Source organism: Cygnus atratus, chromosome 1 (genome assembly GCF_013377495.2).
Source record: "Cygnus atratus isolate AKBS03 ecotype Queensland, Australia chromosome 1, CAtr_DNAZoo_HiC_assembly, whole genome shotgun sequence".
Classification (NCBI taxonomy): domain Eukaryota; kingdom Metazoa; phylum Chordata; class Aves; order Anseriformes; family Anatidae; genus Cygnus; species Cygnus atratus.
Window position 1 is genome coordinate 55,547,439 of NC_066362.1, and position 24,394 is coordinate 55,571,832.

A 24,394-nucleotide genomic window follows, 5' to 3' on the forward strand; every position below is an offset into this window, starting at 1 on the left:
GGCATCTCCAGGGATGTCTGAGGGGCTCAGAGCCTTTATTGACCATCCCCTCCCAAGAGCTTGACCTCCTGCCACAGTTACTTCTTCCTGCAGGCTCCTACAACTTCTCCAGGTAGCTTAAAAGCAGCCTCTCACAGATTGTTATTGTGAGGCATGAGCCTTCTGGGTTAAGCTTTAATTCATCAGGCACTGCTAGATGTAAGAAATATGCAATAAAGATGAACTTTGTACATAATGCCTGAACCCAGCATCACTCGGCAAATACAGATCATGGGAAAACAACAAACACAATGCCTTACGCACAGCTCCCTCTCTCTTTGACTCTGTGGGGGATCTCCTGCCTTCAGGTTGCCAGCTCATAATTTGTCTTTTCTGAACGTGGTTATTCCCTTCACTAAATTTAGCTTTTCTTTCAAAGAACATTCACTCCCCTCTCCGCCATCTACACTCTCCTGCCTCTTGATGAAGTTTGCTGTTTTGTTCCTCATCCAAGCCTTTCTTTAATCCTTTCCACCCTTACATAGCTTTGTTCAGCTTTTCATAACCTGCACAGTCCTCAGGAATCCTGCCGTCCTTGTGTTGGATCTCAGTCATCACCCACCAGGATTCAAGGACCAGCTACCACCAGTGGTGTGTGAAGGGTTCCACAGTCTCTTCTGTCTAACAGGGAGCACACATCCGCGCTGAAACCATTCCCAGAGGAAAAGCTATGTAGCAACACCGTAACATCAAGCTCAGCTCATACAGAGGTCCCAAGTCAACATGAGGATCAGGACCAGCTGCTCAAAAGCTGGCACCCAGGGAAGACACATTTAAACCTAGTGCTGTTCTAGTAGCACCAAAGGTTTGATAGGTGCTTTGCAAGAGGTAGAGGCATTTATCTCAACAAGCAACTGGGCCCTTCAGCTCCTCATCTGGCTGGTTTTGGAGGATAACTGCTCACCTGGGTCTCCTCCAGCCATTCAAGTTCCTTGCACAGGAGCTCAGAGCATGAGGAGGAGATAAGGACACAGGTCATCTTCTAGATGTCGTGTGAGTCAGGGACCCAGGGCATGTTTTTATAGGTGGAAGGGAAATAGGTAGAAGCATCACATCATCTGCGACTGTGGCTCAGCAGGTGCTCCATTTGCACACTACAATTTGTGAGCCACGATGAGGTATGATTTAGAGGATAGAGTGCTTTGGTTTCATTGGGGATGTGGAGGTAAGGGAAAGCTTTCTGCAAAAAGCTGTGAGCACAGCTTAGGGTGTGAGGCAGAATCTTCCTACACTGACATGCCCACACACAGACCAACGCACAGATCACCCTTGGAGTAAAGATGGCTCGATGGGCTCTTATTACAAATGATTCCTGGCTACAAACATGAGACAAAGTAATTTATGGCACTTCCTGCGTTTCTGAATAATCCTTAGTGGGTTGAATTATCCATAAATCTATCTGCTGTTGTTTGGATACAGGTGTGAATTCAAGGACTCTCTGACTCTTAAAATGATGAAGTTGGGCAAGCAGAAATCACTTTTTAGATCAAGGATTCACTCTGCCCTCCTTCAAATGCTGCAGGAAGTGGTGACACGCTTACAGGAAGTAAGATCTGACCCTGCTAAACAGGTCTGAGATAACTTGCCATTTTCTGAGCAGGATGAAACGCATGGCAATTATAATGTAAGAAGCTTTATAAGGATGTAACTGTTTAAAAGCTGATTAGGAAAAGAGGGACTTGGCATCCAATCTGGAAGGGTAGTAGAGAGAAGGATGGCTGCATGGCAGGACCCCTGTTGGTGTATGAATGTCTGCACCATGGTGGCATTGTTATCCCCTTCTTGTCCTGACAATGTACAGTCAATGGCACTTCAGGAGGTGGGTGGGGGACATCTGGTTAATGAGGAACAGATGGACATCATCAGACGCGCATTACACCTGCTCTTCCCTCCGCTGCTCCCTCCCTCACTCTCTGATTTCTCTGTTCTCCCCTGCAGCTGAGCTCTTCCTTCTTTCTCTTAAATGGGAGGGAGCATCTGTGTGCTACCAAGAAGGAGCAACAAATGGCTCTGGTCAGAGCCCAGGTGTAACACCAGCAAACACTGTTAGGAAATTTCTCAGCTGAAGCAGGCACCTCTCTCTGGGAGCCCTACAAGCTGAGCTGGCGCCCACTTACCATGTCCCCTGCCCCCTCCAGTCCCTAGACCCTCACAGCATCATGACACACCACCGAATTTCTGCTCTGGAGATCCCCCTCTGGGCATGGCAGACCTGTGAGTGTGGAGGGCAAGACATGTGAATCTAATGCCTCGGCATGACAGAAGCAAGCAGTGGGCAATACAGACCACTTCCCTGCGTGCCATTTCTTTGATATGACCTATTTAATAATTTGTGAAGGAATTTCTTGAAGCCCATCCTTTGGGACTTGGCAGCTTACTCCAGTGTGAAAATTTACATATTTATCCTTCCTGGTGCTCCTCTCTTTAGTTCATGGGGGCGATATGTAGAAGAGGAACAGCGTTTAGAGCTGGCAACCTGAATTTCCCTTCCTCTCTTCTGGTTCCCTCCTAGCAGCTCAGGTAGGACTTATGTCTGTGCTCTTGCATTCTCATCCAGTTAATGGGTCCAGTGAAGTGGGTTTGTTGTTCTCCTATAAAAATCTGAAAAGCTGAACACAAACCAGATCCTAAGAGAAATACAAATTCTCAAAGGCTCATGCATCTCGCAGCCCAGAGGAGACAGCACAGTGTTCCTAGATGTGCCTCTACAAAGGAAATCTTCCTAAATCCCTGTGTTCCAACCAACGCTGACAAAATAGCAAAATAATTCCTATCAAGTTCCAATTGGCTTTCATTAATACTGGTGGCTTTCATTGAGATTTTCTCCCTGAGAGATATGACAGAAAAGTCAGTCCCTAAACCCCTTCTCTCTCCTTCTTATAGTGATTTCACTCCACCACGGTTATGCCTGCTCACAGTTACAGGGTTGAACTGATCCCTCAGTTTAAGTTACACGATGTGCTTAGGTAGCATCAGAACAAGGTTTTCCACCTCCGTCTCACTCACCAAGCATTTCAGTGTTTGTGAACAAAGTCCCCTGGAACAGCCCCTTTCAAGGGCAGCAAGCAGAGGTATAGTCAGCAGTCCAACCATGCTCCCTTCTTCTGCCTCTCTAATCTGAGAGCTGTTACAGTGTCCCAAAACAGGATTAATTTTCTGTGTAAGTCCGTTTAGGATAAAAGCCTTCTCTGTCCCTTCTGTGGTTTCTACTCCAGCTGCCCTTGAGACGCATTGGATTTTATATATAGGGCACAGGCATAGCATGAATGAGGAAGGAGAACTTCAAAGGAGGATGATTTAGGCTGGGTGAGGTGGAAACTGAGTTAATTCACTTTATGTAAGTTGATCGTTTCAATGAGGAAAATGGAGGAAAATGGACTGAGTCCCTGTGGTATTCTCACCACATTCTCAGCACACAAATGCTGAGCTAGCATCCAGAGCCATCCTCTGCCAGGTTCTTGACTTTACAGGCAACTCGGAAGTATTATTCAATATATATCTCAGCCAAAGCATCATGACTATATCTGATTACCCTTGGGTTTCCTTCCAAGATCTATTCTGTACTCCATCTCTTTTTGCTTTTTTACAAATAAGCCCTCACTCCTCTCTTTATCCATGGGAGTTACAAGCAGACTGTACCACAGTGAGTTAGTCTTACAGAGTCCAAAACCTACTGTCGGGATGGGTCACACAACAGGAAAAACCTGTTCATCCCTCTTCTTTTGCCATTCATCTGCTGAAGCGTGCCCATCTTAGCTTTATCCTTTCAGACTCCCTTGGGACTCTATTCCTGCCTTGGGCATTTCCTTCATTGCAGCAGAGGAGTGCAGGTGATGAGTCTGTCTGTACACCACTCTTCCACAGGCTGTGGAGCATGGCAATGCAGTTTGGAACTGGTGAACACTCCAGTGAGTCCACAGGGAGATCCCAGACTGAGGATCCTGTGCAGAAGTCCTCAGGGACAGAACACACTCAGTCATCCCTGGCAGCTCAACTCCAGGCTTCACCATACACATACAAACAAATGTCAGGCCAGTCAGCACTACCATTTTCCATCTGCTTGGATGGCTGTTTACTTTTTTTTCATCTCTTTCTTCAGACAGATCTCATATGTCTCCTTGGACACGTTCCTCAAGGACATCTTTTCTTTATTTAAGTCCTCAACCCTCATAATAGAAGTATTTGCCCAAGGTCACTGATCATTCATTCCTTCTGCTGGAATGGAGTTGGGATGATCTGGGAGTTTCTTAACAGCATAACTTTCCTGTTTGCAGTTCCCTTCCCCACAGCCCCAGGGTGCAAGTCTTGGCAATAACGCCATCATCAATGTTCCAGCTCCAAATAGCCCTCCATCTGCTGAAGAGTGAAAATCCGTGTCAGTGCACCTGAACCTGTTCCCTCGCAAGGAGATTTTCTATGTACTGCCCCAGATTTGTCAAGTCCATTATAAAGAATCCTGTTGTGCAGAACTTCGATTCCAGACACACTGCTTTGTAAGATAAATGCAGCTTGAAAGCGTGCAGCTGCATTCCTAGAGAAGAGGGCTACAGTTCCCCAGAGACCCTCGAAGGTCCAAGGTAACTGCAGTCATGACCTCATTGCCTGCAAGAGCCTCATCATTGCGATAATGGAATGAGCTTGTACAAGCCCCACTGGAGAAGGGACAAAGCTAATAACTCCAATCTTCTCTTCTACATCAAGCACATGTCCAGAAATGACCTGGCAAGCCTCTGAGGAAAACTTATGCCCAGGGCTGGAGAGGGAAGGAACTGGGGTTTACTGGTCTTTTGAAGAGTCAGCGGGTTTTGGATTCTTGCTGCAGTTTCTTATGAACTACAAGCTGAGTTTTTACTTTCCACTTAAATGCAGCAACATCCAGTGAAGTGTACTGCATTTTGGCTGCTGAGGCTGCTTCATCAGAATTTCAAGGATCCCATTTTCCTGCTTTGTCCATGGCACTTCTCACGTGTAGTGAGACCCATGGTTATCCCAAGTCAAAAAAGGCACCCACGACATGAGTTAGAGTTCATTTTCTGTCATTTTCTCTGATTTGGTTTCACTGGTAAGATGGTAATAATACTGCATTTTAGGTTATGTCTGGGTTTCCATCCCAAACAATCCCAAAGACTTATCAGTTACGAAAAACATCATGACCAGCCAACGGAGTGGATCGGCCAGAGCACTCACCCATTTCCTCTGTTTAGACTAACATGGACACTTCTTTTTCTTTAATATATGATTTACTGGCAGAAGTCTGTCAACATGCAGCTAGTCTGGGAACGTCTGTTTTTCCCTATCCATGTTTTTCAATCTCATTCCTTTTCTCCTTGTAAGTTCTAGTTATAGCACAAGTTCAGCAGCTGGATCCCGTGACAGGACGAAATTTTACAGTTGCTCTGTAGGTATTTATAGTCCGGCCATTATCATGCTGTGTATGTATTTTAGTACTGGGTTTCCAGGCTTTGCAATGACATAACACTGACTTTCACCTCTCGTTGTGCTTGCTTATAGACACCCTCCAATCACAGGGAAGTTGGAATTGGGAAAGAAAAGGTCGGTCAGGCAGCTGTGTTAGTCAAGTTTGAATTACAGGATCACTGAAGCGTTTCACTGGGAAGGAAATTCACAAAGTCTCTCGTCCAACACACTGCTGAAAGCAGGGTCAGTGACGAGGCCAGGCCAGTTTGCTCAGGGCTTTATAGAGCTGGAGATAGGTTTGATATCATATCTCAGCAGAACTTCAAATGGATGTTGTGTATCACTGAAGAACAGTGATGCTCAAACTTCCAGAGGCATATGGCTTTTTAAAAAATAGTACTTTGGTCTTAGTGGTTTGTGCATCACACCTTTGAAACTTAGCTCCTCACTTTAGCAGCCCTCCTTAGGTACTGATCAAAGACTGAAAATAGCCCACCTTAGATCTCAAACCAGCATATTCTGTAAGTCCTACGTGGGCCATATATTTGTAAGAAAGCCAAAGAAGGCACTCGGTGTGACTTCTAGGTGGTGCACACGAGTAGGCAGAAAGGGACACACATTCAGACAGAGCTTTGTCGTGTCTGGTGGTGGAAAAATGAACTCCCAGTCCTGAGGTCTCACTTGGAAGATCAAGGAAGGGTTTCATCTTCCTTATCACAATAGATAGAGAGTGGCCAGAGAGTGTGACATGTAGGAAAACATGATTTGCAGTACAACTGCTCAGTGTATGCACACCAGAGGCTGTGAACCCATGGGAACATCTCTTGTGCTTCTCTGGACCAGAAGATGAAATCCCACACACCCCATGTCTTGTCCCTGCAGTCAGATGCACGTGGGGCTCTCCCCTGCCCTGGGGATGAGCGGGCTCCTCTTTGTGAGTCACCTCTTACGTGAGGTGAGTACCTAACAGGAGTTTGTGCCTTTCTGCTGGCAAGAGCCTTCAGGGTGAGGCTGGAGGCACTGCCAGCCATCAGGGTCATCCTCAGAGTCCTGGGAGCCATGGCAGGCATCTGAACCCTGTGCAACTGTCTTCGGTCAGCTTGGCTGCTGGGTTTGGATTCCCGCACCAGGATCCTATGCCCTGCTGATGTCAGGAGGAACAAGGAGAAAAATATCCTTGTGAAATCTCATTTGTTTGGCACCTTATCCAGAACACTGGGCAGCAGCACAGGGATTTTGCTAGTTTCATTGTGTAGTGCAAACTGGACAGGAAAGGTTTAACCACAACACCAATGAACTTAGCTGTTTCAGATTCAAAGTCGCTCTTTTTCCCCCCCCTAAATGTGACACGGGTTCATAGTCCCCATGTGCTGAGGATTTGCTGCTGTAAGTCCCAGGGCTGCAAAACTGTGTCAGCTGGGGCTGCTCTGCTCAATAGTTCAATGGCCCAATGGACAAACGACAGGATAAAAACACACTAAAAAGCAATCTGAGGCCACGTGACCGCCTGTCAGCCAGTGCCACAGTCCTGCAAAACCCTGGGTTGTAATTAGAAACAGTAAGTATTTCATAAAGCAGTATCTCCTGCTGTGATACATGTTAGATAAGCACAGAAAAAGGCTCTAAGCCGGCCCGCTGGATCTGGTTCAGTCAAAACAGACAACCCACAGCCAGAGGAGACTTCCCAAATTTTGGAAGGGGCCACACCTCTGGGTGGTGCTGCCCACTGATGCTCCAGAAACACGGGCCATTGGGCTGCCACCAGGTTTTTGAAGACCCTCGGTAACAGCTGAGCCCTTTTATATGACCACAGACCTTCCCATGTGCCACATCAGTGGCTGCACCGGTCTCAGACATCTCCTCTTTACTCTCACCTCCATTCATTCCTTGCATGCACCCGTATCGGTTGCAATTAATCCCATTCTCCTGGAGTCAAACACCCAGGCCAGCTGGGAGCTGGGGCTGTGTTATAGACAGCCCCTGCACTCCAAACTCAGCACTATGTAGCCAGAGGAACCCAGACAAACGACTTTGCAAATGGCCCCCTGTTTGTTTGCTTGTATTCACTCTGTGGCACAGAGCATCGCTGCGCTGCATATGGTAGATGAGCACTTGGCGTTTTGTTGGGTTCAGAATGTGAGTGTTTTCAAGGGCTGCTTATCGGTTTTATAGCCAGCTTATAATCTATATGTTAGGCATGTAATGGTGTGCAGGAAGCTGATTGATCCAGAGCTAGATGTGGTAGCACTGCCGGCTCTGTCAGCTCTCTTTAAATGTTTCATCAGATGTTTGCAATGCAAGCTCCTGTACCACCTTGATTTACCCGCAGCCATGACTGCACTGCAGCCATTTCACTGCACACAACATCTGGGAATTAGCTCCAGGACTTCCCCACCCAGGAGCAAAGGCCTTTCGTCCGGTGAGCCACAAGAGCAGTTTCACTGGCTGGGATGGAGAAGATGGAAGTTTATAACTAATAAAAACGCCAGCAAAATCGTATACATTTGGCTGCATTCACAGCTTGAGCTAAGTGAATTGGAGGCAGTGTGAGCTGCTGTAATATGTCATTTTCTCTGTCCTGCCGGCACATAACTCACACAACTCCAACTATCTTAACTGCTGACGGACTCCCCCGCATTTGTCCCTTGCCGTCCAATAAACCGGATAGTGATGTGGTGCTAGTAATAGCACCTGCACGGCTGCCCTGTGCCACAGCAGAAGCGTTCCTAGAGCAGCCAGGAAAAAGAAACGTAGCTGGGTAGACCAGTAATTGAGAAAGCTGATATATTTCCACCAGGAGAAGGTAGCAATTCATACCCTCTACCTATCATTATCCTTAAGTATTGATTCCCCAGTCACATTTTCTTTGTTAAATGGCTTATTTCATCAAGGAGGTATTCTGCAGCTGCAGTCAAAGCGGGACTGAGCGCGTGCATACATTTGGAGTGCAGGGTGTATGTGACCTGAATTTTGGAGTAGCCTCTCAGACTACTCCTCTAATGAAAACTCGGTGCGCTGCATCTCCTGCCGCTGGTTAACTCCTACCATCCGGCAGGGCGGGTTGGGTTCCGATGGGCCTGTCGACAGGACCTCCTCTTACTTTGCACAAGGAGATAGATTTTGGTAAACAGCACATTAAATATTTGTGTGTGACTGTTCAATTTACTTTAAACAAATTTGCTTCGATTGTGTTCCCACTCCATTTGTGTCTGCCTTCTGTGAATGTTCCAGCAACATATTTACTGGCACAGATTTTCACTCAAACAGCAACATTTAAGTGAACACATTTGTAAAAAGAAAATGTTGAATCTACAATCAGAAAGTATTTGCTCTGATAAGACACTGCTATTAATGAGTTAAAGCCACTACCAAATTATTACTGGAAATGTTTATTTGACAGAAACTGAGAATTTACACAAAATGACAAGAGTTATCAAATATCTGTTTTTTTGGGACATGTTTTTATACATTTTTCCCTTTTGGGGGTAGAGGCAATGGAAAGTAAAACATTTTGCATTTGTTGGTGGTGGCATAGGTTAAAAGTCACTCCAGTCACAAAACAACTGAATTTGACATCTCATATACTTAAAGTAATGCTGGCAGAAACAGTTTAACAAACAAATCAGAGGTTGAATTGACCTTGTGTTGTCAAAAGATGTCAATCAACAAACAAATTAAGGGAAATTATGACTTTCCTCCAAGAATGATTTGAAAACAGATGGGAGTAAAGATTAATAGTTCTGTGGGAGTAAATATTTCCTAAGCTCTTCAAAAAAGAGAAGGATTTTCTGTTGATCATGCACAGAACTGTACTTTTACTTTACTTTTAAATCCTGTCTTTTATAACATTTGTACCGTGTGCTGGAAGAACGCAAGTTGGTCTGGTTCACAGTGGAAAAATACAAGAATGAAGTTTAAAAAAATTGAAAACAAATCTAAAATCAATTGAAATCAAGACAGGGAAAGAGAGAGAAAGTCAAAAAAGCAGACAGATGGAAACATTAGTCCAGGCCAAAGAAACAGTATTGGAAAAAGATAGGTCAACCGCTGAAGCTGTGGGACCCTGAGGAAGCTGGCACTGGCAGAGAAATGTGAGTAATGACACACACGGGAGCAAATCAGTTTTGGAAACAAAGGAGAGGAATTTGAATTTTTGCCTTTAAATGAATGGGAAACCAAGGGTCCGAGGTGATCAGGCAAAGATGCAATACCAGTTGTGTTTTGTTGTGCACACAAATTTGGGAAAGCATGGAGTAAGAAAGCTGCAAAGGTCAGACCGTGCTGTAAACAAGGTGAGTGGTAGATCTGCAGTTGGGACATGACTAGGTTGAGAAGATGAATTAAAAATTCAGAATAAATTCAGATTAAGGGGAAGTATTCTAGTTGTGAAGGAGTTAACTGAGAAAAGCTGATACAAATCCAGAAGCTTTCTCAAGCAAGACTGCAGGTAAGCAGGGAAGAGCCACTGAAGTCATAAAAGGTGGGTGTATTTGAGCATTACTGACACAAAACCTGCTGGTAGAGCTCACAGGAATTTTCTACCAAAATACATTTTTTGTCTGTGAACATCAGTTTGTTGAAACTGGCACTCTGCTGAAACATACTTTCTAGTCTCAGCGGAAAAGGTTGCTTAGACCTGAAATGGGATCACTAACTGGAAGAAAAGAAAGAGAAGAGGCAATCAGAGGAGCCAAATAATTACTTCACTCATTTAGAATACAGAAAATCCAGGGTGAAGACTTTTCCGGGTGAGAAGAAGAATTTTGAACCGATGTTTTCACAATTTCAACAGCAAGCCCAGCTGCTAGACTGCTAGTTCTTCTAAGGCAGGGTTTTCTCCCTTCCTCAGACTGAAAAAATTAACAACTGATGAACCCGGATATACCACAGTACAAACTGGAGATTTATTTTGAAACTTCTAGAATAGCCGGGTGCTTTCCAGCATCACCATCTCTCCATGCCTTAAGGCAGAAAGAATACCATGAAGCGGCAGTATCCTCCTGAATGGAGATCTCTGGCTCTGAAGCCAGAAGTAACCGAGCTGTATGTGATCCCGATCAGGTGGCGTACAACTACATTTTCCTAGGTGTTCTTTTTTGAATGCCTCATCTAAGATATTTTGCACCTCCTGTTCTATTCTGTATTGTTCAAAGGTGCTGAAGACCTACTGCTCCCTTTCAAGGCCTACGGCAAAGCAATTAGGTTAAGTTATTTCAGACTGTATTCCCAGAAATGGAGATGCATAAAGTGAATGAACACATGAAAATATTGGCCCTAATATCTCTGTGACTCAGCTTTTCCATTTCTACAATGGAGAAAACGATGCTTACTGATTTTTCAAAATGCTTTGAGCTCTACAGATGAAAAGCAGAATGAATGTTAAGTATGATTATCATTTTTATTAGGAAAAGGTTTAAAGGATTTTTATCCCTGGAGAAGGGATCCCAGCACAGAAGAGGCATCCCTGTCCGAAGGACTGCCTGGAAGTTGAACAGTTGCTAAGAAACCTGAGTACCTTCATCCCAATGAATACCCCGAGAGGGACGGAGTGGGCAACCATCTCACAAAGCTGCCACGAGGTAAAAAAGAGATGGGACCAGGCATCATTAACAGCAAGGAGATCATTAGATTCCTGCACTACGGTCTACATGAACCTACAGCAAAAATGGCCGAGGACAATCAAGTAGGAGAGATAAGAAGGAGTGACTCTCTTAAGCACTCTATGAAGAATAAGGAGGCTCTTGGTGCTTGTTAAATGGAAAGCCGGTGTCGATGGAGGAGCCTGAGGACACAGCAGATAATGGCTTATTTTCAAAGAGCTGAGCAGAGTACCAGAAGCTAAGGAATTACTGGATACAGGAGTAAAGTAAAAAGACGGAGTAAGGAGATAGGCCTAAGTGATGAGAGATAGCAGGGTCAAGGGAAGTAGTTGTTTTCTTGAGTGACTGAATTATGTCAGATGTTTCCAGGGCCGCAAAGAGAGTAGGAGGAGAGGCACGAGAAAGACTCGGGAAAGGGAGGTGTTAAGTCTAGGTGAGCTAAATCAGGGCAATCTGTGACTGGGGAAAAAAATAAAAGTATGTTGTACATGTCTGGAAAAGGGCTAGGAGGTGAAAACAACATGGGTATGTTGGGAAGAATAGCAGTGTCTGAGAAAGGGCTAAAAGCAGTTAGAGAATCGATGGAGGAATAGGAACAGGACTATCCATAATGAACTGCCCTAAGTCTCCAGCTGGACCTGGAAAAGGGATTCATACTGTTATTTCTGGAGGTATAACCCAAATGATTGAAAATCAGAGACTGGACAAATTGTCCTGAAGAAGATCTTGAAGTGATGGACTTTTTTTTTTTCCTGCTCTTTATTGCAGCCAGTGTTGGACAGAAATGGAGATTACCCCAACCCTGCAGGTATTGCCATAATGAACTGAGAGAGGAAAGAAGGGAGCCAGTGACACAGCAGACAAGCACTAGCGAGCATGTGGGAAAATATTTGAAGGGAATCGAAGGTTCAGTGTGATCCTGAGATGAAGAGACACCAGGGAAGTGGTGCAAACCAAGGACGGCAGCACTGGGTAGGGATGGAAAAGGTGGGCTCATTAGGACAGAGTGACAGAGGTCAGGAAGCTGAAGGGGAGAAACTGCATGCCAATATTTGGGGAGCAATGAGAAGGAAGAGGAAGGAGCAGTGTGAGGAAGCATCGTGAAAGGTAAGAAAGCAGAAGAAATTCACATGCAGGAAGTTGTTTCAGGAGTGAAAGGAGAGCTGAGCTGTTAAAAAAAAAATAGAAAAGACATAGGATCTACTCAGGGTTTCAGGACGTGAATCCATCTTTTTTCATAGCCTAGTGGTCCAGATGCTGTCCTTGCTCTCACAATGACCTAACTGAGCTTAAAACCAAAACCTGGTCCCCAGGTCTGGCACATCACATTCCTGGCTACCACGCAGAGGTGACCTCTGTCCCCCTCCCATGGTGCTCTTCCTTTCACTCTTATTTCCCATGTGTTTCAGGAAAAGAGGCTGTTGTTCAGGGACTGTTGTGTGACTTCAGCTCCTTCTGTCCCAGTTGTTAAGCTGGGCAGAAGGTGGGAGATGGGGCTTCTCCTGCAAGGGAGCCACAGGGACAGGAAGGTTTCTTGCACGTGCTAGCAGTTCTGTCCTTCAGGGACCACCCTTGGTGAGATATGATCCAGAGAAGCAGCTGAGACAGTGGCATTGATCTACCTGGGACCCTGCAGAGTGTGGGAAATGGAAAAGTCTGAGGATAGAGGCAATCCCACTGCCTTCCTCTCTGTAGAAAGGCTCTGTGCCCGACACCTGCGGGCAAAGATTGGAGATGCCTACCCCTGCAGCTCAACGGGTAGTATAGGGTAGGCTTAATACTCACACTAAAACATCCAGCGTGCAGCAGCAGCATCTTCTCCTTCCCTGCTGTTCCACTTGTGTCACTCTCTCTGCTCAAATCCCTGCCTTGACTCCCAGTCTCCTTCTACATCAAAGTTCAGCTCCTCGTTTCATCTCCAAGGCCTCATGTGGCCCTGCTGGGGCTCGTCCCCCCTTTCCTCTCCCACCCTACCCTGCGCTAGCTCAGCACTTCTCCCCTCCCCAGCCCCATCCATCTCCCTAAAGCAACAGCTCTGCTCCTTCTCTCCCACAGCCCCCTCTCTCCCCTTTTCACCACCCAGCCTTGTCCACCTCCCTCCCGCCTGCCCTCAGGGCTCATTCACTGCAGCTAGTCTTCCTGTGCTAATGACTTCCACTTCGCCTACGCCCTTGGCAAGCATTGCCCCTTCTGACTATTAACTTTGTTTACTACACTGCATCTTCAGAATGTGGAATGATTCAGAGATACCCGGCTAAAGCCAGGAGCAAACAAGATGTGAACATGCAATAGCTCAGCCTGTGACCTTTCTCAGCTGCTTCCTTCCCTCCTTCCAGCCTGCAAGTCTCAGACCTAATCGTGTTCCCAGTATTTTCCCACTGACCTTACTAAAAGCAGGATCCAGGCTTTGTGGATGAAGCCCAGTGGCCTGACTCTGCAAGATGCCGAGAGCATCCTTGGAAGAGCCAAGCATCATTGCTTGCTGGTGCCCCAAAGGCTGGGGTATTCATACTGTGAAATCCAGGGGGCAAGATCCTGCCTTTTTAGCTGCCAGTAAAATGCCATGTACACTTGATGGCATGTGGAAATACATAATAACGCCTCACACTACGAACAGACAGCATTAGCAGGGAAAGGCTTTCCCCTCCCACTCACCCTTTGTCTATCTGCTTCTTTCCCGTTGTCAAAATTTAGCATCCCATCCTCCACCGAGAGACTCAGTTTTGCTCTGATGCTTGGAAGGCATCCAGTCCCAGCTCACGCGCTTGCTCTGCCAGTCTCCACAGGTATTCTGTACACAGGGCTTCCAGCTAGTCAAGAAATGCTCTCTCTTCTCCCCCCTGCCAGGGAATCTCCAAGCTCCAGGGTTGTTACAGGATCCCGGTGGCAAGGCAAAGCCATGCGTTCTCGCTCTGATATATTAAATGCTTCTGCTTCACAGCACAGTGTCAACTGCACTGCAGAAAGAGAGGAATACTTTGGTAGTGATGGAGTCCAGCCCTTGAGAGGCATTTGCACAGTGCCCATGTTGTCAGGTCGCAGGGGAAGCAAGAGGAAAACCAGCACGGTTTGAGTCCTAGCTTGGCCAAAACTCATTCTGTTTTTCACTAAAAGTAGCTCCAGAAAAAATGGTTTGGACCAGAGACTGGTGCACAGAGGAATGAGACAGACCGGGTTTCACGTTTGGGTTTCAGACGACTCATGCCAGCTTGGCAAAACCAAGGCCACAGGCCTGGGAGGCCGGGCTAACCGAGAGGCCTGGAGAACCAGGCCTTGGTGCACAGCGTACCTCAGAGTTGGTTTTGAGGGAACGGGCTGAGGGGCTGAGGAACAGCAGCTGTGGGTAGGGCTAAGTGGACCAGCAGCCACAGCTGGCCCAGCAGGCCTCACAGGCAAGCTGCAAACACATGCCAGGAACTGGGGGAAAGGTGCGCGGCAGCCAACGTGAAGACAGGTTGATTCAGAGGCTGGGCTAGCAGAACATAGAGACCTATCTTTACGTCCCACACCACTTTGAAATTATAAAGCTTCCTGTTCTACACTGGGGTGGGACAAAAAAAATATATATGTATTACTTTTTAGACCAAAATCATGGGTTCAATGCACTGAAATTGTCAGTCAGCCAGCAGTTCGTGTATTGACCTCATTCATCTGGGATCAAGTCAAAGCCTCTGTACCCCTCAGAGAAAAATTTCATTGAAAAACCCTGACCAGCTGATAGAGAGAAAGGCTTTCTGCAGTGGCTGTAGCATAGGAAAAAAAAAAAAGAGAGAGAGAAAAAAAAAAAAGGATTTACTCATGGAAAGGCAAACACAAAGTGAAGCTGAAATGCTGCAGTTCTTTGATCTTGGCACACGTCCTGACAGGCAGCTCCAGCGCGATGATAAGATCACGAGGGTAAGATCTAACGTGCAGCACAGCATTTTAAGGCTCCGCTGCTTCACAGGCTGCTGGAAGTGTAGCAGTCAATTAGAAACTGGGGAAGGGGCTGGAATTTCCTATCGGCATTTCCAGTGGAGAACTGAGATTTTTTTCACGGAAAAGGGGGCAGACCTGGAAGGAATTTCGGCAGCCTTCAGGAGTCAGGTTCTTGTTTTACAGACTCCACAGAGTTTCAGCTCTGAGACCCACTTTACCCAACGTGTGGGGCAGGCGGGGAGACGCAGTTTGGTGCAGGAAGCTCTGCTGGGCATGTCTCCAGGGGATGCGATCCCAGCCACACAAGGTGGCTTGGACATGATTCAAACCCCTGAAACGGCCCTTCAGGTTTCTAACTGAGTGTAACCGGACCAGGTCACGTTAGAAATAATATTCTCCAGTCTAGTACTGCAAGTAAATTTTATCCCGTTATGAATAGCCTCCTCCCCAGGATGCAAGAGCAATGTTACATGTAGTGAAGCTGAAAACGCTTCAGAGATTAGCCCTAGCACATAGCTCACACCTCCAGACTCTTCTGTAATGAATTAGTGTGCTCAATGGATGAAAAAATATTGGTGCAGCAGCACGGCTTGCAGTCAAGCTTCAAAGGGGTTCTGGTGGCTGAGCAGCGCTACCTGCTCCAGCCGTACCGCAGGGGCTTTCACGCTCATCCTTCGCAGCCTCCCCTCTGTCTGCTCCTTTCCAAATCATCCACCCCTCGCCGACCTCCGCTCACCTTTCTTGCAGGCACCATCCCTAAATCTGGCACGCTTCTCCTCTCCACAGATTTCTTTTTAAAAGCAAACATAAACTTAACAGGATACACACACGCGCGCTACCGTAAATGTCTCACAGTACTGTGCTGCAATAAACCTCCCTCTTCCAAACACCCTGCTGGCACTGTTTGCTTGTTAAATAAGCCCAGCGCTGTGCTTAAGCCTAACTTTTGTTACAAGTGCTTCAGGAGAGGGCCAAGGCACTTTGTTTCCTTGTAAAGCACAGGGGTGCCTGCAACTCAGGAGAAATAACATTAATAAAATTATTAACGTTCTATAAGCAGCCTCCAAAAGCTAACACTGCTCGCAAGGCTTGGCATTTGTTTTTGCTGGGCTGCATGAAGAAGGGACCTGAAATTAAATCTGTGCAATAGCTGCTCCAACAGCCAGTGTTCGACGTGGGCTGGGAGCAGAGCAGTGAGTTGGAGCAGCAGCCACTCATCTGGAGGTGTCAGGAGACATGGAGCAGCTGGGCAGCATGCTCTGGTTGGATTCATGTGGGTCACCTACCCCGTTTGGCCCCGTGGGGTGTAATCTGTGTTTGCCAACATGTTTTGAACTGCAGAAGGGCCTGCCAGGGCAGGGGGCTCCCCTTCCAACTGCTGGGGACACCAATGGCTTTGTCCCCAGCGGCTGGCAAGAACAGGCTCAGTGTGCATCACGTCTGCCTCATCCTCCCCCCATTTCTTTATTGCTTTGGGGGCATTTGCTGCCTGAGGGGACAGCAAAACCCCCCAGGGCACTTTATCTGACCGCAGCGAGGGATGAGCGATGCTCCCCAGCTGGGCAAAGCCTGGGCGAGCTCAGCGAGCGCGTAATGGCCGCAGCACTCGTCTGTGGCGGGCCCGCGCCAGGGGACCTTCCTCAGCCTTGCGTGAAGGGCTTTGGGTTCCCCCAGTGTCAGACGTGCTGGCAAAAACCCAGCACTGCTCTTGCTCTGCTTCCTTGCCTAAAATCATCTCCACACTTGTCTTCTAGGCTGGAAGAGATAAAACAGGTTTTCCAACCCTGGTGAAGCCACTCAGCCCAATTCTTGCAATACAGACAGTCCCCCAGTTCTCACCCTGAGGTCATTAAAGAAACAATTTGCTAAGTAAGTGGGATGGGGTCTCACCCTTCCCCTGTGTGTCCGAGCCTTGGAGGGGAAGGGGCAGGAGACAGGCAGGATGGAGCAAAACCTATTACTGTCCTTGTCTTTCTCCATTGTCTGGATTATTTCCCTGGGGTACTCGGGTATTTTTATTATTAATAACTAATTTTTATACAGCACTTTTCATTCTGAAGGACCCTAAAGCACACCACATACTTCATAAGTTAATTGCCAGCTGTGAGCCTAGTTCCTTGCTTGGTTGTGACCATATCAGCTGAAGGTACAGCTCAGGGTCACACTGGGTTTGCACCAGTTTAACCGAGGACAGCCTCTCCCTATAGAACCAGCAGGATATGTCAGAGACAAATGCAGCTAAGGTTGGAGGTGAAAGATTTGAGTTGCCTTTTTTCCTCCTTGGTAATTTGAAAATGACTAAGGAAATGGCTTTCAGAAAGCCTTCTGACCACAGCACTGCAACTGCAAGCATCCATGCCTGTGCACCATGACTTCCAATCGCCCCTAGAGCTATGGTCTCACTACCCACCCAAAACATGACCCGCCAGGGTGAGCCCGGCCCTGTTCTCTGATGTACTCTCAAAGATCAGCACCACAGTTTTGGGGAAGAAAAAAAAAAAATGCAACCCAACCAGATGAGTTGAATTACAAATTTTCTGCCACAAGGACATCCTCTGAGTGCTTCTGTGGAGGACCCAGCCCAGCTGAGCTCTGAGTCTTCAAGCTCAAGTTTGGGGTTGTTCAGTCCCTACATCCCCAACAGCTGGGACAGTGTTTACATGCTCTTGTTTCAGAGAGTTTGATGTTGTAACCCTGTATGCAAAACCTGTCCTAGTTACAATATTGCTGCCATGATAGGAAAAGGAAAAAGAAAAAAAAGAAAAAAAAAAGAAAAAAAAGAAAAAAAAAAAAGAAAAAGAAAAGAAGCAACAGCTCTTAAATTCTCCCTTCATCCCATCCACCCTTTTCCCCCCAGGCTTCCATTAGTATCTCCGTTCCTCTGACATCTGGATGTGCCGCCGCAGCCTGGGATTGCCTGTGGTAGCGGTGGAGCAGCTCCTCTCCTCCCACACCTTATGCACATCATTTCTCTCTCACTGCAGATAATTGCATCACCCTTCCTGTCACTCGGCTCGCAGTTGTAGTGTCACATTTGACTCGTTTTCCACACACACACAAATGTTCTTGCTACAAATTGCCAGTTTGGTGGTTTGTTGGTTGTTTTTTTTTGTTTTTTTTTTTTTTTGTTTGTTTGTTTTTTTTATCCATCCGGAATATCTTGATTTCTTTCACTTGCCCTTTCTGTTTTGTCAGGAGTTCTCTCCATGCCCTGATCATCTTCTGCCTTCACTCTTCCACCCTCCCTCCAGCAGCTCCATCTCTCCGGCTGTGCTCCAGGGTGGCTAAACCCGAACATCACACTGCAACATCTGAGCACAACTATTTACAAACCCTTTTCTCAATCTCTTTTCTGATTCCCAGCTCATTCACACACCAGTTCTGCCTCTTCTTGCAAGGCAGAGGTAATAGCTTTTACTGGCTCAGCTGATGTGCCTTGAAAACTCTGTGACAGGGCTTGTACGCATGAAAGTTCACATGGTTTTGTGCACCAGACACTCTCACGGCTGCAGAAATAGTTCCTAACCTCTCTGCTGAGGAATCAGAGGTCTCGTCAGTGCTTTACACATCCATCGAACCACACGGGAAAATATCAGTAAGAAAAACACAAACACTTTCATTGATGTGTATATATGAAATCACAACGTGCATTTGCTATGTATGTAGAAGTAAAACTATTTTCAGTTCCAGAAACCCATCGCAGCTGGGAAATGTAAGAAATACAACATTAGGAGAAGAAAACATCCGTAGCTTTAGATAAGCCTACTACATTTTTGTGTTTAGTACTGTTTTCAGAAGAAATTCAGCTCAGGTTTGATTCTGGCAGCATCTAGAAAATAGAGTCAATAGCTTACCAGGGGAGATGTTTGTACTGGATGTATGCAAAAGAAGGATTTTTTGAATGACTTTTCTTATTGCTGTGTTGAGGTTTTTAATTTGTAACTTGGACAGATGTCTAGCAGTGCCTGAAAACCAGCCACCCGCAATGCTTCAGCTTGTAAAGCTCAAGCGTGCCGGATTTGTCTTTGCACCAAAACGCCTTCCAGAGCCTTTGCACAGCTTCCCCAGCCAACCCCCCTCTCTGCCTGCAACAAAGCTCGGGAAATTCCAAGCAACGCCGCCGCGGATATTTTTGAAAGTTACAACCCTGTAACAAGAGGGTGTTTATAAACGTAAATCTTCGGATAATCTTAATAACTGCTTTTGCTACTGCTGCACTATGTGGCAGAGCCTGAGCCAGCCGGGGGGCAGCGGAGGATGGAGCTGCAGGGCGGGGATGCAAGGAGGCTGCTGCCCCAGGAAGAGGCTGCAAGGCCAGGGCACCACTCACCCTCTCCTCCCCAGTGCTGATGTCTCCCACCTTTCTGTCCCTTGCCCAGCGATGTCCACATTTTTCTTTCTATTAACCGCCTCCCGACCAAAGTCATCTCGCCGGAATTGGTACTGTCAGGCCGTTCACTGCTGTAGCTTTGGTCATGGTTAATGCGCTGCGATACAGCCCTTCCTTCGGGCTCATCAAGGCACTGTAAGGTAGTGTTTGTACCATTTTTGCTGCAGTAAAACCCCGTTATTATCTGATCCTTAGCAACAGCTGTAATAAACATGATTATTAATAACACGTCGAGGAGAGCTGGTATAATGGTTCTCCCTTGTAGGCAGGGGGGATATTCTTTCATAACTATAAGATCAATTTCTATTTTGCATCAGTCCTTTTACAGTCTTCTTCACCACAATATCTGAATGATTTCCAGTGGCACATTAAGTGATGGGGCTTGATATCAGTCACATGTGGTTTGTTCTTTTATCCTCTCCCCAGGGAGAGAATTATGTATGCAACATACTGGTTATGTTGCTAGGGTTTTGTTTGTGTTCTTTTTTTCTTTTTTTTTTTTTTTTTTAACATATGCACTGCTGCATGTTTATGTTGGAGGAGGCCACATCAAAGCAGGCACGTTGCAGCTATATGGGAAGGTGGCAAGATTTCGGATGGCCCTTTGTCCTCATGGGATCTCTGCTATTTCTCCAGATGCGAGCCCTGCAGACCCCACTTGCCGCCCCACTGAGTTTCACCTCATAGTAGAAAGCTCCTCTGTCCCTAAGGAGAAGAGCTGTGGGTTCTTTGGACTTAAAGCTACCCACCTGAATCAAAAGGCATTGCCACTGGCACAGCATCACCTGCTGCTGCGCAGGGTCAGAGCTGCTAGAGCAGCACCTCCTCAAGCCCCCATCCCTCAAAATAACCATCCCTCATGTATAACCCTACAACCTGTAACCAAGGCCTTTAAATCCATACTGAGACATGTGAACAGATGGCCTAATTTTCATAAGTTGCCATCCTAGGGAGCTAGAGAGCACTTTGGGGAAACTGGCTTTTCTTTAGGGTGCATCAGCACAGGCAGGTAAAAGCAGATGCCCATGAGCACTCTCTCTGCTCCCTGCCACTGCACTCTTCACCAGCTCCAAATCTTCCCAAATGATGAGTGCTTTTGTGTGCTTCCTCCTTGGAAGGGTGGATCTGAGTCAAAATGCCTTTAAAGGGTGTTTCCTGTGCTTCTCTTGGCACATCATGAAACCTCACTCCTTCCTCTTGAAGCTATTGTCGGGTTGAGCATCATCAACCAGAGAGTCAGCATCACTAGCATCATTTCTGGATGGTGATGACAAACTTCCACTCCTGGTTTGGAAATCCTTTGCCAATATGTGTCAGGCATGCCAACACTTTGCCATACAGCTCTGGAGCTTGTCCTCCCAGCCTGAAGGCTGGCTCTGAGCTTCACCACCTGGCACCAAAGGGACTCAGCTCAGAAATGGGGACCTGGAGCAGAAAGAAATGTTTTTGCTTTTTGACTGTCCACCTGCCCTTCATGGGTCATTTCATGCATTTGTTTCACAGGTAAATACCAAGTATCAGTTTAATCTGCAGTAAGGTTTACTTCTAAGGCAGGAATCACAAGGGTGGATTTGGGAGGTCTTTCACATGGGCACAGCCTCAGCATTTGTTTGAGAGAAGGTCACATCAAGGAGGAGCACGTTACATTTGAACTGGAAGGTGGGGAGAATTATCTGGCCTAAATGACTCCAGTGTCTGATCACCTTCATGATTTTAATACAAATATCCTCAGGCTGTTTCCCCGAGGCAGGGAAATACCATTATTCCCACTGTCAGTGACAGAAGAGAGGGGTTAAGTGACTTGCTAAAATGATACAGGAAGCATGTGGCAGCAAGAGGTGCTGAATCCTTGGCTAACACCGCGCCGTCGTTCCAAGCTTTTAGAGACAACAGCTATATCCAGCCACTTTATTTATTTCTCCAGAAGCCACCATGCCAAAACCTCTGCTAAATTAGAGAGGGAGGCTAGAGGAAAGCTTTCAGTGGATTGCTTTTTCCCATAAATGGAAATATCACAAATCATTCTGGGAAAACAGGTCTTTCTGTTCTCTTCCCTCTTTGTCTGCTTCTCTCCTTTTGGACGTCTCTTCCTCTCCCTCTGGCTCCCAGTTTTCAGATGTACAGTCCCGGCCGTTTAAAAGCGCTCCCTGCCCTGCAGGAAGGGAGCAGCTTTGTATTCTTTGGAACTTACTATTTGCCAGTGGATTGCGCTCTGCAGGCAGGCAAGACTTCTGAAACAGCCAGGGCTGCACAAAGCGGCACAAAAATAAACCGTGCCATCAACAGCACCGAGCCGGGCTCTCATCGGGGGTAACTCGGTCCGGCTCACGCTGCAGCAGAGCCGGCGGCTGCCAGCTGCCCTGGATAGACAGTGTGTACCCAAACGATGGCCTGGCTGCATCGGAGGAGGTCCCTGAGACTAAAAGCTCAGTCAAAGCTGATGTCTGTGCACCTTAGACATTCGGCCCCTCTTGGCAGTACGGCAGGTCACAGCCCAACGTGCTGTCTCTGCTCCTAAGCTTCCCAAAGCTCGGGCAGGTGACAGGCAAGCGCTGGGGATCTCACTGAAGGACTCACGATAACACCCAGGGGATTTGGGGGCTGCTCTGGTATCTTGCTGTCGTGTCAGAAGGCTGAGAGCTAGGATTAGGGGTATTTTCCATGGACCCAGGCATCCTCAGCTTTTCATTCCTGAGACAAGTCAGAGCTTGGTTGCTTTGCACATCCCAAATCAGGCTGCCCCAAGGAGCCCCACAGTGGTGTGTCAAGTGGGGTTTCCAAATAACGATGTGCTCCTGCTCAGGAGCTGTAGTGTGGCACATGGCTCTTCCCTCCCGGTCTCTGCAAATGAATGGAATAGAAGGGCCTTGTATCAGACCTCCTAAATACTACTGAGCAGCCTCATCCCCCTCCCCATGCATGGCTGAGGTTTTTCCACCGGCACAGGTGCTGGGGAGGCTGTCCCACTATCCCAGCAGGCCATGGATGTCCATGAGAGAATTGCTGAGCCACCTTGGTGCCAGAAGTGACTTCTCCATCCTGAGGCTCTTTTCTGAGCTGCCACCACTTAGCCTAGAATCATAGAATATCTGAGTTGGAAAGGACCCACAAGGATCATCGAGTCCAACTCCTGGATCCCCAGAGCACCCTGAGCACTTGCTCAGCCCCCAACACCCGTGCAGCCACCCCGTGGCCTCTGGAGTGCATCCCCATAGCATGTCATACAGAGCAGTGCTGTTCCCCTGTCTCACAAGGTGGGCCTCCAAGGCAGAGATAAGAAATGGCTTTAGCAGCACGCCTGTGGCAGAGCAGAAAATGAATCTTGTTCTCTCCTATTCCCAGTCACTGCATTAATGACCTAAATTCTACATCCTTTCTCCATCCATCGCCCATATGAGCTAGGAGGCATTGGAGAAGAGGCTGTGGTAGCACAGACAAACTGCTGTCATCCAGAGCCACGGCGCTCTGTGCTGGTATCACACACAAAGCAGCAGCTACAGTGGGACCAGCACTGTCCACCCTGCCCTCAACGCACCAGCAGGACTGAACCAGGAGGTGGACCAGTCCAGAGCAGCACATTGGTCTGTGATGAAGAGCAGCTCCTCAGTGCCACAGCATTTTAAACAAGCTGGGGTCGGACACCCCAATGACCAAGCACCCTGCTGAGCCACTTCTGTAACACCCATGGGACATCCAGCACCAGGAGCAAGTTTTCAAAGAGCCTGCATGTCACCTCACCTTGTCTAAGCACCTGAGCCTCCAGCTAGCTGTGCCACACTCTGTATCTGCCCTCCTTGCTGGTACTGTGTGGGCAAGTAGCAGGTGGGAGTGTGGCAGGGAAATCTGCTTGGCTGTGAAGCTTTCCTTCCAGGAGAGCCATGGCTGAGAGGCAGACACTTGGATGAAGTAACTGCACTGCGGAAGGGTGATTAATAACCTCCTTTCACAGCCCACAGGTTCATTGTGGGAACAACACTTCAGAGGTCTACAGAGAGGCTTTGCTCCTACTTTCTTTTCCTGTTACTTACCTCTTACACACACTCCTCTCCGTTGCGTCTAGCCTCTTCACGGAAGCTCTTTGAACTAGCAGTTAAAGGCGATGGGTATCTCAGAAGTACCAGACACAAGCCAACAGGACACAGAAGAGCCGAGCCTGGGGGTTGACCCAGCAGATCTACAGCTATCTGCTCAGTGTATCCTCCCAGAGCATCCCAAACCTGACTTCAGCAAGGCCTGGCCTGGAGAAAAACCCAGGGGGAACCCTTTGTGCTTGGTCCCTCTTGCAGATAGGCCCAAATACCTGAGAGATCAGGGAATGATCTCTTTATCAGGGAGCATAGTGTTAGGACAAGAGGCAATGGCTTTAAACTAAAAGAGGGTAGGTTTAGGGTAGATATTAGGAAGAAATTCTTTACTATGAGGGTGGAGAAGCACTGGAACAGGTTGTCCAGAGAACTGTGGATGCCCCATCCCTGGAGGTGTTCAAGGCCAGGCTGGATGGGGCTTTGAGCAACCTGCTCTGGTGGGAGGTGTCCCTGCCCATGGCAGGGGTTGGAACTGGGTGATCTTTAAGGTCCCTTCTAACCCAAACCATCTGTCCCCAGTTAGGGGACCCATGGGACCACCATGCCCAGCCACGCACCACATGTGGACACTGCATCCCTCCTTTCCAAACAGCCACCCCTGTCCCAACATGAACAACCTGATACCTCAAGATACTAGTCAACCAGTGGCTGGTCAACCAGTGGTCGTGATGCTGACGATGCTTGATGATCACCATTCTCAAGCAGTATTGCTGATTTCAAGAGGAGAACGACAAGAACGGTGAAAATAAGAAACTTGTAGAAATCCCAGACGATGAAGGACTGGCCAGATCTCTCTGGCTTGGTGGGAGGGCTTTGCTGGTCATGGAGTGTGTGAAAGAGGGTACCCACAGAAGCAGAGAGGCTCAGAGAAGACCCTGTATGGAAATCAGACTGGTGAATCTTCAGGTGACCGGCCCAGCTTCTCATCTAAGGTAGATTTGACT

The 24,394-nt window shown here is 47.4% G+C and overlaps 1 protein-coding gene across 1 annotated transcript in view; it reads left to right on the forward strand.

The window, feature by feature from the left end:
* The window catches only part of CACNG2 (calcium voltage-gated channel auxiliary subunit gamma 2), a 47,479-nt gene that overhangs the window by 17,926 nt on the left and 5,159 nt on the right, over positions 1–24,394 (forward strand). The gene's annotated exons all lie outside the window — the stretch shown is intronic.